This window comes from Triturus cristatus, chromosome 5_1 (assembly GCF_964204655.1).
Source record: "Triturus cristatus chromosome 5_1, aTriCri1.1, whole genome shotgun sequence".
Classification (NCBI taxonomy): Eukaryota; Metazoa; Chordata; class Amphibia; order Caudata; family Salamandridae; genus Triturus; species Triturus cristatus.
In genome coordinates, this window is record NC_140587.1 from 425217481 (window position 1) to 425234621 (window position 17141).

A 17141-nucleotide genomic window follows, 5' to 3' on the forward strand; every position below is an offset into this window, starting at 1 on the left:
CACCCGCAGTACAAGCTCCCATAGAGAAATGGAAGCTTGTGTAAATCCCTGTACCGTGTGGCAGGAACGGTGCCTGCCACACGGTGCAGGGGTTTTCAGGGGGGCACAACCAGAGGGCCAGAAGGGAAGGGGACCCTGCTAAGGGCCCCCAAAGTCACTTTCCGACACCCTTTCCATGTCGGAAAGGCTGGCAGGAAAAGGCTGTTGGAAACTGACATCATAATCCTGACGGCAGAAACGCCGTCCTTAAGGGATTATGAACGGTTTCCAACTGGCCGATGGGCTCCTTGAGCCCATCGGAATTGAGTCGGTTTTCCCGGTCGCTGGTCGGAGGCTTTCCAACCAATGTTGAAATAAAGCCTATAGTCATTTACTTGCCAGAAGCCCTTTTTGAAATACTAATTTACATATTAGTGCAAATAATGAGTTTGAGATTTACTTAATCATGAAATAACTAGGACTTGCAAATAGATTCGTGAATTTTTAAATTTTCAGTGAATGCATAAATGTAACTAAAACTCGCCTTTCACATTCCTTTTTTGTTTGATTCTCCACGTCATTAAAATATATGGCAATAGGACTAAACCACTAATGTTTGTTTCTACACGAGCTAACATGGCTTCCACTTCAGGGTTGGTATGCCTGGGTCTGAGTGTGACAGGTTTTTTGAAAGGTATAAATATCATGACACCTTAAATCGGGAATGGTTTCTTATTGTGAGGACATGACTGCTAATCTCTGCAATTTCCTGGTGATTCTCTATGGATAGAAAAGAACACTAAAAAGCGTTCTTTTTTAATGTAACCTTTCAAATTTAAGTGAGACGTTTTCAGAAGATAACATTAAAGTACTTTATAATGTTACCCGGAACAGGGGAATTGATATTTGAAACTATTTATGAGTCTGGGCAATCAATTTTGAAAAACGTTTTCTGGTGAGTGACTCCCCAAAGACATACTTCATTAGGAAATAACGTGTCATTCATATTACAAATTTTATTCTGGGGTATATTTGCTAAAGATTACTGCAGGTGCTCATATCGTGCAAAAAAATGCATAATGTAGTGGCAAATTTGCTAAACTGTCACCCAATGCAGCGCAGTAGACAAAGATGCTGTGCTGCGTTGCGTAGCAAGGAGGGAGCAGGAGAGACCATATCTACCAAGATATGGCACTCTCCTCTCTTCAGCCTAGCGCCCGTGCAGAACTTTGCAGCCCTGCACCACGTACACACCTTTGCATCATAGTGCAAGGGTAGTTACGAGATTCTAGCATAGGCTTTGTAATGGAAGAGTTTCCTTGCAGTGCAAAATACTATGTCTAGACAACTTCTAAAACATTTCCTACTATGTATGAGTGTTGTACAGTGCAGCGCACATGCAAAGCCAGAAAAGAAAGGAGAAATTAAAAAAAAATTTAATTAAACTTCTGGTTTCAAAAGGCATTATTTTTGATTCAAAACCCTGTCTCACATTTTTGGTAACCCTGGCCGGAGCCGGCATAGGGCCTCTACGCGTAGCTCCATGGAGTTTTAAAAGAACTCCATGGAGCTCCGCTTAGCTCCGCTCCTTCCCTGCTCCCTCCCTACTCCTAAATCATTTCAAAAGATATAAAGAAGTGACTTACCTGTCTTTTTGCCGCCTCCCCTGCCTGACTGCTCTCCTTCCTACTCCTCCTCTCTCGCGTCGTCCATCTTCTTTAAAACAAAAACAGTACGTTGCACGTCTTGATTTGGGAGGGGGGAGGGAGCGACTAACTCCACTCCGCCATGGAGGCGGAGTTCTTGCCTACTCCGTGTTCGCCACGGAGCTCGGAGTAGGCAAATCTCCGCAAACTCTGCTGGCGGAGCGGAGTTACCCGCCCATAGTTAATTTTTGGTAGATGGGGTTTTGCGTCAAAAGGGGTGCTGATTACATGGGAATCAGCTACTTTGCAATACTTTAAGTCAAAGTAAATAATTTAAAAAAACATTTTGGGTTGATTTGCGTCACTTTTATAACACAAACCCAGCACAAAATGTTAGTAAATCACCCCTGTAGTGGCAATTTACCACACATTATAAAAGCTTGTAAGCGTAGCTCAAAATTGCGCTGTGCTGTACACACACCTGAGTCTTAGATTAGTTCAGCAAGAGGCAAGGTGGGGTCATTCACTGACAAATGGTAGCAAGACAGTTAGCTATGCATGACTGCATGACTGCTGAGAAAGGTGAGAATGAGAAAAGATGTGGGTGTTGTCTGCATGTAAACAATAAAAGAAGCAAAATGAGGAGATTACAACAACAAGGCAGCAGTCGCAGCCAGCCAGTGCAGGTAAGTGCGGTGGGGCTGTGGAGCGGGGTGGAGGGGTGGAGTCGACAGACAACAGAATAGGTTTTATTTATTTCATTTTACCTATTCCATCTTCTGTCGACTCCCCCCCCCCCCCCCGCCCGGCGCGCTGCTCTTACCAGCGCCAGCCGCCACTACGAGGCAGGTGGTATAGAAAGAAGAAAAAAAGAAGGTTACAGGGGGACGACAAAAAACTGTTTAGCGTGGCAACAGAAAAGGATTGATTAGAAAGGCAGGAGTAAAACAAACTTAAGGCAGAGCCAGTGATGCCAAGAGTCTTAAAGAAGACATGTAGAGCAAGGTCATTTACAGTGTCTGTGAAGTGAAAGGGCACAGAAACCTCATTCGAGAGCATTGATCAAATTGTTAAAGAGAAGAAGTAGGTAGAGCCGGTTGAAAACAAGGCAGCCAATAAAAATATAGCAACTGCACAACCAGGGAAAATGACCTAGGGTTGATCAAATTCTATGAGTTAAGAAATAAGTTTAGGTGGTTGAAAACAAGGTGTTCCAATAATATGGACAAGAAAAGGAGACACTAGGCAAGAGTGGACCTTGCATTTCCCTGCTACTGGGAAATGGGATGCAAGTATCACTTTGCTTTGTGTGCTATAATGCGTGCACCTGCCAGATCTGTGGGGACAATAAGACTATACATATGCTTCACCGCGATGCTGAAAGACCAGCAAGACTGAGAGGAATGGTGCTATGTTGTCAACATGCGCATGAACCATAAATTAGCAATGAAGTGCTACGTTGTTGGTAGGAAGTCGCAGTCAGATACCATGATTTAGGAGTCATGTACTCCACATGTTCAATCACAGCAACATTTTATGAAACACATGATAGTATGTTCAATGTTTCCTGCCATCATCTGTGTTTGATATGCAAAATAGCAGAAATCAAGTAGTGGGGGGGACAGAGAAAAATCAGTACACACCAGAGATGGATGCGATTTGAGCAGGAAGCCTGCAACAACTTCAATGTAAAATGTAAAGCCCTACAGAACCATGCGTTTATAAGAATCCAAGTGACTCCTTGCTCCCTACATATGCTAGTGTCATAGTTATTCCCTATTGTGGTTGCTGGAGCGGGTTATGCACAATTTTGTATACCCACCCCATTTTGCATGTCGTTTTATTAATTAGATTAATTAATTAATTATATTCGTACTAATGGTTTGGAGTGATGTGGAAATAATTAATCAACCTTATTAGTGACTGAAATACCCGTGGGATTTGCATCTGCATGGCCTAATTAATTACGTAAACTAAATTTCGTACGCATACTAATGATAGATAATTAGAACATTGCATGATATATGTTGCTTTAGTGATGTAATTGTGATTCGTGCTTTATTTAGTAAGTATAATCGCATTGAGTGTTGCTTTTGGCTAGATAAATACACACGCATATGGGTATTAGCGAGGGAATAACATTTAATCAGTCAATCAATCAATCAATCAATCAAAAGACCTTTATTCGAATTACTTGAATTCATAAAAGTACAGACATAAAAACAATTCATTGATACAATATACAAAATACAATATTTTTAAAAAAATTTAAAAAGGGAACTAAGACAGCAATCTTTCAGGGGTTTTCCATCATATTGCGTACACGAATTATTAATCTTAAAAAGGTACTAGTACGAAAGGTCAGTTCCTCTGTATCCAGGGAGAGTAACATCAAGCGGGACTCCTCCAAGGAGAGGGGTCTTTGTTTTCTAAAATAAGGTGTTAAGAACCAGTTAATATATTTTAAATAAAATTTACAGAAAAATAAAAAGTCAGTCATTTCTATGTAATAATTAAATTTTTGTGTTTATTTGCTTAAGTTGACTATTCTGGCCTATCGAATGATGGCTGCTCTTGGTGTCTAACCCGACTGCCAACGCTGAACAAGGCTTGGGTGAAGTGCGCCTGCGCAAAGATGAGCAACAATGACCTTGTCCTGATCCCAGGTAAGCTGTACTTATCAAGGCCATTGGGAATGGTGCCAGCACTACAGACAAAAGACTTTATTAAAGAACCGGAACCAGCAAGTATGCTCACAACATGGACTAAACCTTATGGGAAAAGGAGAGGTTGACCCCAGATCAGCCAGTTGAAAACTCAATTTTGTTACATTTTGTTATTGAAATTATTATAAAAACCCATAGAATAGAGAGGTCGGGATGTCGCTCCTTCGATTTCCTGATGATATGCTGACGGAGAGGACGGTGACACTGCAGGACAGCTGTTAGCCAGAATCTTTGGCAGACTGAATTAATGCCCAGACTCCTAATAAACTGAATCTGCTAAAATTGATGGGCATAGATTTGCGAGACTACAAAATTTGACATAGAGGACGACTTTAGCCAGAATAGGTAAATATGAATGGCAACTTGATCAAATGAATGATTTAATCTGCAATATTAATATAACTTTGGAATTGAACATCTACAGAAATGAGTTGGGTTGTTTATTCATTGAAATGTGTTAATGAAAAGGTTAATTAGAGTATTAGAAATTCACTTAAATCTACAACTAACAGATCCGTCCCGGTTATGAGGGAAATACCAAATGTGGAATCTAGGGCCTAATGAGTATAAGAAGGGTTTGTAGGTTTGTTGCTCATTAGGGTAAAGTGGTATCTTCCTCCCTCATTATCCAGCGCTTGGAAGGATAATCGCCTCTCGCACGGACTGAGAGTGAGTGTATGTTGGTGTTATGGGCCCCACCAGCGAATGTATGGATAGTGTGCGTGTGTGAGATTTTTTTTTTAGTCCGTGACAGTTGGGAGGGATTTTGCACTCCGCGCTGCATCAGTTTTTCTGGTAGCAGAATGATGGTTTGTTATTGTTTGGTTTAGTGATTATTGCTTGTACATTGCTTATTGATTTTGGTTATTGATTGGTATTGATTTATGTACTGACACTCTATGTTGAGTTACGTTGAGTTTAATGTTGTTTGCACGGCTTCTGGGATGTAGGAAGTCAGAAGTTTGTAACGGTTCCGTAGTAGAGCAGAGGTAAGCGCTGCTCTCGGGAAAGATGGAATTGTTGTTGCCCTGTAGGTACACAGGGGAAACGTGTGACAATTGAATTTGCACTGCGCATTGTCTGGGTTCGATTCGGTGACATCGTCGTGTGTTGCCATTAGAGACATTTTCTGTGTGAGAGAAGTGTGTATGATAGCGAAGGTTACCTGTGAAGTTCTGGTCTTAGGTACCAGGGATCCAACTGGCATTCCGATAACGCTTATCACTGGAAAGGTAATAGGTATTCTCTGAGCTTGTTAGAAGGACAAAGGAGAGGTAAGCGCTGCTTTGTTAACGTATGTCATAATTCTGTAGTAGAACAGACTGTTCGCTGTTCTCGGGAAAGACAGGATTCTGTGTGAATGTATTACAAGTGTGAATGCAAAGGCGTTTGGGTTGATTGCGAAACAAACTCTAAGTTTATTTCTCAGGAGCATTGGGTCTCCAACTATGTGTCTTAAATACTAGAGAAACAATTAGCTAATGCTTGTTAGAAGGGTGAAGTAGAGGGATGTGCTACTTTATCAACGGAAGTAATGATTCTGTAGTAGGGCAGAGGTAAGCGCTGCTCTCGGGAAAGATGGAATTCTCATGAGAAAGGTCTTTTTGCTGTTCTTTGGTTAGCGAAGCGGACAATGGAGATGTTTCTATGCTGTTACTAACAGAAGTGTAGAAATTGAAACAAAAACTTACTGAGTGGATTTGTAAAGGAGGGGTAGACAGAAGCAGGAGCAGGAGCTGCCGCAGCGGCTGCTGACGTCAGAACGACCGCGCTGGGATTGGACAGTCGGTCAGAACTGTGAAACGCCCCGGATTGGTGCGTTAGTGTACGCCGCGCTAGGCTTGGAGAAGAAACAGGGTGACGTGGACGCTCCTTATTGGTGCGTTAGTGTGAGTCGCACTAGGATTCGAGGACTGTGACAGTGACGTGGACGCTCTGAATAGGTGCGTTAGTGTGAAGTCGCGCTGTGATTGGATAGATTAGCGGTACAGTTGTAAAGAGGGACTAGCGTTGCGCGAAAGACAAGAAAATGCATTACGACCCACCAGAGAAGGAGAAGAAAACCTGGTTAGGGAGAATTAAGAAGTGGTTTAAGAAAGACCAACCAGTTAAGACTAGGGAAGGACAGTTACTTCCTCCACCGAAGACCCCTGCATCCTTTATGATTGCAAAATATGGGTATCATACTTGTATTTGGTCAGATAACTGGGTGAGATACACCAAGGACGACGGAGTATTGGCTTTTCCAGAGCATGGTTCATTTAATTTGGCGGTTTTAAGAAATTTACGGGAAAAGATGATGAATTTGAAACTAAGACCTAGACCGACACAGTTTGAGGCTTTGACAGAATGGGAAGACGAAATGCATGAACGAGAAAGACAAAGAAGTGGTAGAGGATATAGGTACTGGTTTGGAAGACCATACGGACACGAAACCCATAGCGATCGAATGAAAAGATGGCGAGATGCGAGCATGACTGAGGGTGTGTTCCCTGTAAGAACTGTAGGAGAGAATGAAGGTCGAAAGTGTGCAGAAAAGAGGCATAATTTAGAATCAAGAGGGTATGGAGCGAATGAGTCTGAGGATGATGTTATTGATGATATGTTTTTATAAAAATCCACCACCGTATCAATCAGAACCAGAAATGTTAACTCCAAGTGCCCCAATGAGAGAAACAATGCAAATTATAAAATCGGAACCAGAATCCCTAAGTTTGAGTAACAACAGTGGTACCAGGGAAGTAGAAAAAAGATCATAAGGAAGGACAGATGGAGAAAATACTGTAGAATTAGCAAAAACAACCCTGGAATTAACTGAGAAAATAAGAGAATTGACCAAGAATCTAGAAGCAGTAACTGTTCCAGTAACAATAGGTCCAGTAATGCCTATATTTGAAAAACAGAAGGACAGTGAGCATTGTTTGACAGTCCCTTACAGAAATAATAACCCAGTAGAACAACCAAGAGTGAGTCAGAATGAGAATCCATGGAGACAGACTATGAGTGTAATGGAACCAAATTTTACAAATAATCCATTTGTAGATCAGAATTGTGCGGAAAGACGTATGACAATGATAGAGACAGTGTCAGAAACACAGAATGATTTTGGACACGGAAGTGTAGAAAAACCAGTAGGACCATCAACAGACGAGCTAAGTGAATGGTTGAGAAGCTTGCAGAGGAAAGACAAAGAATCCCAATCAATTGATGTGGCCAAGTTACGAATGGTATTGGAAGAGTTAATCGTAGGGACTATCCCGACAGAAAAATTGAAAACCTATCAGGATGAAGAATTATTATTTCTGTGCAAAAGTGTGACCTGGAGAGCGAAAAATTTGCATGAAAGGTTAGAAGAAGTAGCAAATGAAATGGGTATTGATATTGAAAAGGTAAAAGCCTTACAGAAACCTTATCAAGTAGAATTCACTGAAAAAGACATTGAGAACATGAACACCACAGGAGGAATAGGTCAAATTAAGGACATAATCATTTTGCTGAGAAAATGGGGAGACATGGATAAATGGAGAAGCAGGTGGTATAGAAAACGCGATGATGCCTCAGATAATACATTTTCAGCCTTTCCGGTAAGAGAAAAAGAGAAGGTAGTGACTGAGTACTCTATGAGAGAGATTCCAGGAGGAGGATATGTACATGTCCCATGGGAGAGACAGGATATTTTGTCTTTTACGAATGATTTCCCTCGATTACGCGACAAGCCCGTCGAGTGGTACAGACAGGTAGACAGATTTGTGAAATTGTCTAAAGTATTATGGATTGATTTGAATAGTCTGTTTGACATAATTGTCCCAGCAGATCTATGGTCAGAATGCAAGTTGATGATAAATTGGCCAACCAAAGAATATCCTAGGGATCCTAAAACAGGAGCACCAGACCCTGAGGTAATGAAGAAATATGAGCAGGTTATGGTATTCCTGAAAAATAAAGCGCCCCCTAAAGAGACAGCCTGGGTAAAAATTGATCGAACACATCAGGAAAGTAAAGAGTCAGTGCATGCATACTATGAGAGGCTAATACAAGCTTTTAAGCAGTTTAGCGGAGACAAGAATCTGAGTGAAAAGGATTTGAGCCATTTTGTATACAGATTTGTATATGGTCTACGACCAGAAATTGGTGACATGATTAAACAGCATACGGTAGATTGACAAAACAAGAAAATAGATGAAGTATTGAGACATGCTAAATACTTCAGTGATGAAATTTAAGCAAAAGAGCGGAAGTTAAAGGAGAAGGCAATGTGGGCACAGGTAAAGGTAGCGGAGAGACAGGAAGCACAATTGGTGGGACAAGCAGGGACCAAGCCAAAATTTAATAATGGGAAGTACAAAGGGAACATTGAAGAAGCTAAAAAGAAATTTCCGTGTCATAATTGCGGCAGGATAGGGCATTGGAAATCCGTGTGTAAATTTCCCCCGAGTACTAACAATGAAAATCCATCATTGAACCCACAGGTGCAGCATGAGGTGAGTGGTCAACTGCAGCAACAGCAGCAAGTTGTTCCCCCACAGAATCAGGTGCCAAAGCCGCCTTTTCCACAGAGCAGAAACACACAGAAGTATAGTAGTGAATCGGGATTCTACAATGAAGAACAGGTAAATAAGCTGCCATGCGCTAGCGCTGTTTCGCAGTATTGGCTGCAACGCGATGAGAGTGACGCAGAAGAAAGGTATTGACGGTGCCGAAGGGAGGCAGAAGAGTGCGTACTTGGCGCAACTCTAGAAGTAGACCAGTCAGGACCTTTTGTAGATGGGAGGGTTAATGATGAAAATATTACTTTCCTAGTGGATACTGGTGCTACTTGATCAACTGTTAGATCAGCTGATGTTAAGAATCTTTCTCTCTCGGATGAAACGATCCAAGTAGTTGGTGTGTCCAACAGGCAAATTAAGACCAATCTTACAGAACCAGTGAAAGTCAGCATAAGGAAATTTTCAGAAATGCACCGCTTTGTGGTGTGTGACACCAGTCCTGTGAATTTATTAGGGAGGGACCTGTTGTGCAAAATGAATTGCACTATATTTTGTACTCCGGTTGGAATAGCTTTTGAAACACCAGATGATGATGTATTGTATAAAATGACCTTAGCTAACAGAGAAAGTGAAGTTACTGAAACATATGCTGTATTCTACCCTGATGAATTACCAAAAGAACTGAGAAACTCTGTAAAGGCAGAGGTTTGGGATTTCACTGGGGAAGATGTAGGATTAATGGGAAATGTAGATCCAGTCAAAATAACTGTAAAAGAAGGAGCAACATATCCAAATGTTCCACAGTACAGATTGACACCTGAAATAATTGAAGGTGTAACTCCTATAATAGAGAAAATGATCAGGCAAGGAATCTTGAGAGAAATAATGAGTAGTCCATGTAATTCACCGATAATGGGACTGAAAAAGCCTAATGGGAAATTCAGGATAGTGCAAGATTTGAGAAAGGTGAATAAAATTGTGGTATCATGTTGTCCCATTGTACCAAATCCATCAGTGATTTTATATCAGATTCCCCATGATGCAGAATGGTACACAGTAATTGATCTGTGTCATGCTTTCTTTTCCATCCCATTGCACCATGACAGTCAGCAAATTTTTGCATTTCGTTTTGGTGAGCGTATTTTGGCATGGTGCCGAATCCCACAGGGGTATACAGAGAGCCCCTCAATATTCAATCAGTTGTTAAAGAGATCTTTGGAGAGTCTAGAAATGCCAGGAAGCTCTGTATTGGTTCAATATAGTGATGACCTTTTAGTAGCGTCAAAAACACGTGAAGCCTGTGAGGTAGATACAATAGCCTTGCTGAATCATTTGGCAGACGGAGGGCTTAAAGTGTCACCCGCAAAACTACAGTTTTGTAAGAAGGAAGTGCAGTATCTGGGACACAACATTGAGAAAGGACTAAGGAAAATAACCATAGACAGAATCAGAATAATAAAAGGAATGAGAGCTCCCATGACTCAAAGAGAAGTGAGTATGTTTTTGGGAATGGTAGGGTACTGCCGTCAGTGGATTGGTAACTTTTCCTTGATCGCAAAGCCTTTGGTGCGATTGACAAGAAGTAATGTAAAAGATCCCCTTGAATTAAACAGAGAAGAATTGGCAGCATTTAGACAATTGAGAGATGGTTTCTGTGAAGCACCTGCATTAGGCATGCCTGATTATGAGAAAGAATTTGAGCAGTATTGCAGTGAGAGAAATGGATGTGCACTTTCTGTGTTGACCCAGAAACATGGAAAAATGAGAAGACCAATTGCATATTTTTCATCAATGATAGATCCAGTAGCTGTAGGTTTACCTGGATGTTTGAAAGCGGTGGCTGCAACATGTCGGAGCTTGGAGCAGAGTGAAGGAATTGTGATGGGATATCCATTGAAAGTGTTTGTACCCCATGATGTAGCGATTCCGTTGACAAGGAGTCGTACTCAGTATATGACACACAGACGGCTGACTAAGTATGAAAAGGTCATATTAGGTGCAACTAATGTGAGTCTTGCAAGATGTGTGAATGTGAATCCTGCAACTTTGTTGCCTAATGCTGAGATTGTGGAGGTGAGAGATGAAGTTGATCATGATTGTCTGGATGTACTTGATTTTTGTACCAAACCACGACCAGACATAAAAGATGTACCTTTGCCAGAAAGTGATTTTGTGATGTTCGTTGATGGGTCATGTTTGAGAATGGATGAAGGAGTGCTAAGTGCAGCGTATGCAGTATATACAGTCACAGCAGTAATTGAAGCATCATATTTGAAAGGAGTGAAATCAGCCCAGGTAGCTGAACTTGTGGCTTTGACTAGAGCATGCAAGATTGGAAAAAGTGTGAGTGTGACTGTGATAATTGACAGCCAGTATGGCTTTGGAATCATCCACGACTTCGGCCAACTATGGCTACAAAGAGGTTTCCTGACCTCGAGTGGAACTCCCATTAAGAATGCAGACGTGGTTGGAAAATTGCTTGAGGCGATACAGCTGCCTAAACAATTGGCTGTTGTAAAATGTGCTGCACATAGTCAAGGTGGTGATTATATTGCCACCGGGAACAGGTATGCCAACGACATGGCACAGTATTGTGCACGAAATCAGAATTCGGTCAATCGGGCTAAGGAAAGAGAAATGTCTTCTTGCTCATTGATGTTCACTAACATTGTGGGAACTTGGGAAGAGGTAAAACAATTGCAGGATGAGGCAGGAGATGAAGAAATGAGACAGTGGGTAAAAGCAGGATGTGCCCCAAGGGAAAAGGATCATGTGTGGGTCTATCGAGATGGAAGACCAGTTATGCCTGATAGCATGATGTCTACCATGGCACGAAAGTATCATGGTCAGGGACATATTGGGAGAGATGCCATGATCAGGTCGTTTAAGCAAACCTGGTACAATGCAAAATTCAGACTTGTAGCAGAAAGTCTTTGTCAGAGATGCTTAATATGTCAGCAGTACAATCCTGGAAGGAAGACAGTAGTGAGTCTGGGAACAATAGGTCGAGAAGGAGGGCCTTTCACCAGAATGCAAGTAGATTTCATTGAGATGCCTCCCTGTAACAGACTGAGGTATGTTTTGGTAGTGGTCTGCCTATTCTCCAGGTGGGTGGATGCATTCCCAACAAGAAGAAACAATGGGTTGACAGTAGCCAAGCTACTGTTGAGGGAATTCATCCCCAGGTTCGGGTTCCCAGTGACAATTGAGTCAGACCGAGGAGGACGTTTCCATAATGAGATTGTAGGATTAATTTGTGAAGCATTGAATGTACAACAAAAACTACATTGTGCCTACCGACCAGAGGCTTCTGGTGTAGTTGAACAGATGAATGGTACTATCAAAAATACAATAGTGAAAATGTGTTTGGCCACAGGTATGAAATGGTCTGATGTCTTGCTTCTAGTACTCATGACAATAAGGGCCATTCCAGACAGAACTACAGGATTGAGTCCTCATGAAATAATCATGGGACGTGCAATGAGACATGTGTTTATACCAGTCAACAAGCTGATGACAATAACTGATGACATGGTGTTGGAATACTGTAAAGGCCTGGCTGACGCAGTTCATTCTGTGTTTCATCAGGTTGGACCAGATGCCACCACACTTGAAAAGAAGCAAGCCCATGATCTGAGCCCAGGTGATTGGGTAAGGATAAAAGTCCACAGAAGAAGAAATTGTCTTGTTCCAAGGTGGGGAAAACCACGACAAGTCATTCTGACCACGACCACAGCTGTGAAGTGTGCTCGACTGAAAAACTGGATCCATGCCAGTCATACATTGAGAATTCCAAATCCGGTGGACAGCACAGGAAAAGAATACTTAGATGAATCAGAATCAAGCACTGAATCAGATGACGAAGGGTCAAAGACACAAGGAAACTCTGAAACGGGGGAAACAGAACAAAGATCAGCTTTAGTCCCCAGAAGTATCGCTCTGAGAAGAAGATTGCAGATTTCCGAATCTAGCGATTCTGGAAACGAGCAAGAAGCGCAGGGTTCCAAGAAGGAACACAGGAAGAAAAGAGGAAAGAGTACTGAAGACGCAACAAAAGAAATTTGTGAAAAGAAAGTACCAGATGAAAGACTGAGAGAAATTTCACCTGAAATAACAAATCTAAGTGAACAAGGGACAGGTACAGAGAGAGAGGGACAGATTTCTGCGGAAGACCCCCGAAGAGGTGTAGGGAACTGCAACATCCAGTGAGGTGAAGGGACAAGTAGCCAGCAGGAAGATTGCGTGCCGTAGACTAGGCCTGGGCAAAAATTTCGTTCCGTTCGCGGAAATTGCGATAATTTGACATTTTTGCGTTCCGCGGAGAGCGCGAAAATGTCAAAAATTCCGGTTTCCGCAGCTTGGCGATAATTTGTTTCTTGCTCGCGCTGTAAAATGATACATTCTCGCGCGCGCGCGATCGCCTTACCTGAATCCCTGCGTTCGCCGACAAGTTTTCTTGATCCGGTCGCGTTCTCTATGAGATGTTGTATTGTTTTTAGCCATTTGCGCTGTCTCGCGACAGTTCGCGCCCGCAGTGACGTCATGCGTCGCGCGATCACGTCTTTCTTCTAGCGATCATGCACCGCGAGAACAACTCAAAACAAGATGGCCGCGCCCGCAAGCAACCACATGGGTAAGTTGGCGACCCGCAACCATGCAGAAAATCTCGCGAACATGCCGGAAAAAAACTTCCGCATCTTTGCGATATTTCTGCTTGTTTGCGATAATTTTAAACATTCTCGCGATAATTTGCGAAGGTTAATTCCGCAAATTTCGCCCACCCCTACCGTAGACCCGAGGAGGGACAGAAGTAGGGAAAACAAAACAAGTGGTGGAAGAAGAAGTTGCTGAAAAGACAAAGCAAGTTGAGACAGAGTCTGAAGAGGGTGAAAATGAAATACTTGAAGGTCGAGTTCTAAGAAAGAGAGCTTGGAGGAATGAAAAGAATGACAAAGGAAGTAAAGTAAAAAGAGTTGCAAGAGATGATGTTTGGCCCAATAAAATAAGGAAACTGAGATACAGACTGACACGAGTGAATTCACCAAGAGCTGAACAGGTGAATGAAGTGACAAGTCAAGAAAAATCAAAAGAAGACGAATTAACGGAAGACAAAGAGAGTAGAAGAACAAGGAAACCTAACCAGAAGTATAAGTCACCAGAATGGACGTACGAGGATGAAATAGAATCGGAAATCCTGAGTTCTCTTGTCCGACATTGGAGAAGAAGAAGCGGAAGTTCAGGAAAATCCATATTTGGAAGACGAGAGGAGAGTGAAGAACGATGAGATGCCAAACTGAATAAGTTAAGAAAACTATTGATGAAGAAAACAAGATATTGAATTAAAAATGGTGACTGGTAGAACCAAATAGGTGTTAGAACCTTAGGTTAGAAAAACTAGTTGTGAAGTAAAAGAAGCTAAGTCAAAAGACACGGTCCATTTTAACAAGATGGCTAACATAGAAAGTAGTAAAGGTAGATGTACATTCATGAAAAGATGGTGTAAAATGTGTTGTTGTTGTACAGGATTATTAATACTTTTGTTGAGCATCCTTGCTCTTGTCATTTCCTTTAAGGCTACTATAGACACATTAGAAGGACATAGTGAAAATAAAACTAATATAGGGAAGATTCCAAAAGTAGTTCCAACTAGAATAGATAAAAATTATTTGCATAAAGACAGGTCAATAACAGATTTTTCTAATAATGTGTTTTCAAAATTATTGTATGAATATGTAAAGACAATGGACGTACGGGACTGCTACGTATGTATGCAGTTACCTGCATCTGTTTCTGAGGAAGTGACATATCATCACCTTCTGGCAACGTATGGAATAACATGTAGTGTAATAGCTAGTTTGTTTTATGAGACAGGGAAATTAGAATATTATTTTTCAGATGTAGATAACATTTTTGCGTAGGTGCCTTCTTATAATAAATTGAACAAAGTAAAACCTGCTAAGGTATTAGGTGAATTCTTTTTAGAAACTAAGGAACTAACATTAGAGTACATTTTTAGAAACAATTTAACAGGCAGTTTGAAGAAGGAGGAAAAGACATTCCTAGACATGGTTGAGGAAAGGAGATTGAAAATGCAAAGAAAAGCAGCAGTAGGGAAAGTGGAGAAAACAATCTGGGATATAGAAAAAGAAAAACATTTGAAAGGAGAAGCTAGTCCAACTATAGCTTTAGATTGGCCTCAGAAAGGGAAATTTTGCATTCGAAGGAATCAAACTGCATATGATAATTATTTTCTAGGTAATAGTGAGTGCCATGATACATATCGAATCATGGGTGGATGGGGATTCAAAGGTGGAAGAGATCCAGTCTTTCCTGGATTATATTTTATTTGTGGGAACAGGGCATATTATCGTTTGCCAGACCATTGGTATGGCACATGTTACGTAGGCCTGGTCTTTCCAAATATCTTTCATATGGATAGAGGAGAAGATGGTGTACATAGCTTAAGTAATCATTTAGTTAGAACCAAGAGAGAATCTTGGGCAGAAATTGTAGGTGATATTTTCAGGCATTGATACCAGCAGTGGGGATAACTCTGAATGCAAACAAAATTAGAAAATTATCAACAGTAGTGGATCGCTTGTCAACAAGCACCGCTGGAGGATTTTTATTGGTTAACACTGAAATGGTTGCCATGCGTCCTATGGTAATGCAAAATCGACTTGCCCATGATATTTTATTGGCAAAAGAGGGTGGAGTCTGTGGAATGCTGAAAGTTCAACATTGTTGTACTTACATTCCTGACGAAAGCAAAGATCTGAAAACTTATATTAAGAATATTACTGAATTGCATGATGAACTTGCACCACTGGAGGTTGAAGGTGTTTGGGATGGAATTGGAAAGAAAATAGCTGCTATTAAGAATTTCTTAGTAAAAATAGGTAGTACTCTTATGGGTAAAATATTGTTTCCATTAACATGTGTAATCTGCATAGTTTTAATGATAAGATTATGTTGTATGTGCTGTAGAAACAAGATTATGTTGTATGTGCTGTAGAAACAAGAAAAATAAGAAAAGAATAAAAAGAGAAAATTCAAAAAGAAAAGATAAGAAACAAGAAAGAGAAATTGAAGAAATAGAATTGGAGGAGTGGAAGGAGAGTATGTATGAATCAGTAAAAAGAGAAGACGTAGGTGAAACTGAATTATGAGAAAGAGCAAGAAAACATTTTAAAGATTCCGTAAAGACAGAACAAAATTTTGGGTGGTGTGGTGATAAATCACCAAAGGGGGATTGCTGGAGCGGGTTATGCAAAAGTTTGTATACCCACCCCATTTTGCATGTCGTGTTTTTAATTAGATTCATTAATTAATTATAATTCTACTAATGGTTTGGAGTGATGTGGAAATAATTAATCAACCTTATTAATGACTGAAATACCCGTGGGATTTGCATCTGCATGTCCTAATTAATTACGTAAACTAAATTTCGTACGCATACTAATGATAGATAATTAGAACATTGCATGATATATGTTGCTTTAGTGATGTAATTGTGATTCGTGCTTTATTTAGTAAGTATAATCGCATTGAGTGTTGCTTTTGGCTAGATAAATACACACACATATGAGTATTAGCGAGGGAATAACATTTAATCAGTCATTTCTATGTATTAATTACGTTTTTGTGTTTCTTTGCTTAAGTTGACTATTCTGGCCTATCGAATGATGGCTGCTCTTGGTGCCAACCCGACTGCCAACGCTGAACAAGGCTTGGGTGAAGTGCGCCTGCGCAAAGATGAGCAACAATGGCCTTGTCCTGACCCCAGGCAAGCTGTACTTATCAAGGCCATTGGGAATGGTGCCAGCGCTACAGACAAAAGACTTTATTAAAGAACCGGAACCAGCAAGTATGCTGACAACATGGACTAAACCTTATGGGAACGGAGAGGTTGACCCCTGATCAGCTAATCAGAACAGTTTAAAACTCAATTTTGTTACATTTTGTTATTGAAATTATTATAAAAACCCATAGAATAGAGAGGTCGGGATGTCGCTCCTTCGATTTCCTGATGATATGCTGACGGAGAGGACGGTGACACTGCAGGACAGCTGTTAGCCTGAATATTTGACGGACTGAATTAATGCCCAGACTCCTGATGAACTGAATCTGCTAAAATTGATGGGCATAGATTTGCGAGGCTACAAAATTTGACATAGAGGACGACTTTAGCCAGAGTAGGTAAATATGAATGGCAACTTGATCAAATGAATGATTTAATCTGCAATATTAATATAAATTTGGATTTGAACATCTACAGAAATGAGTTGGGTTGTTTATTCATT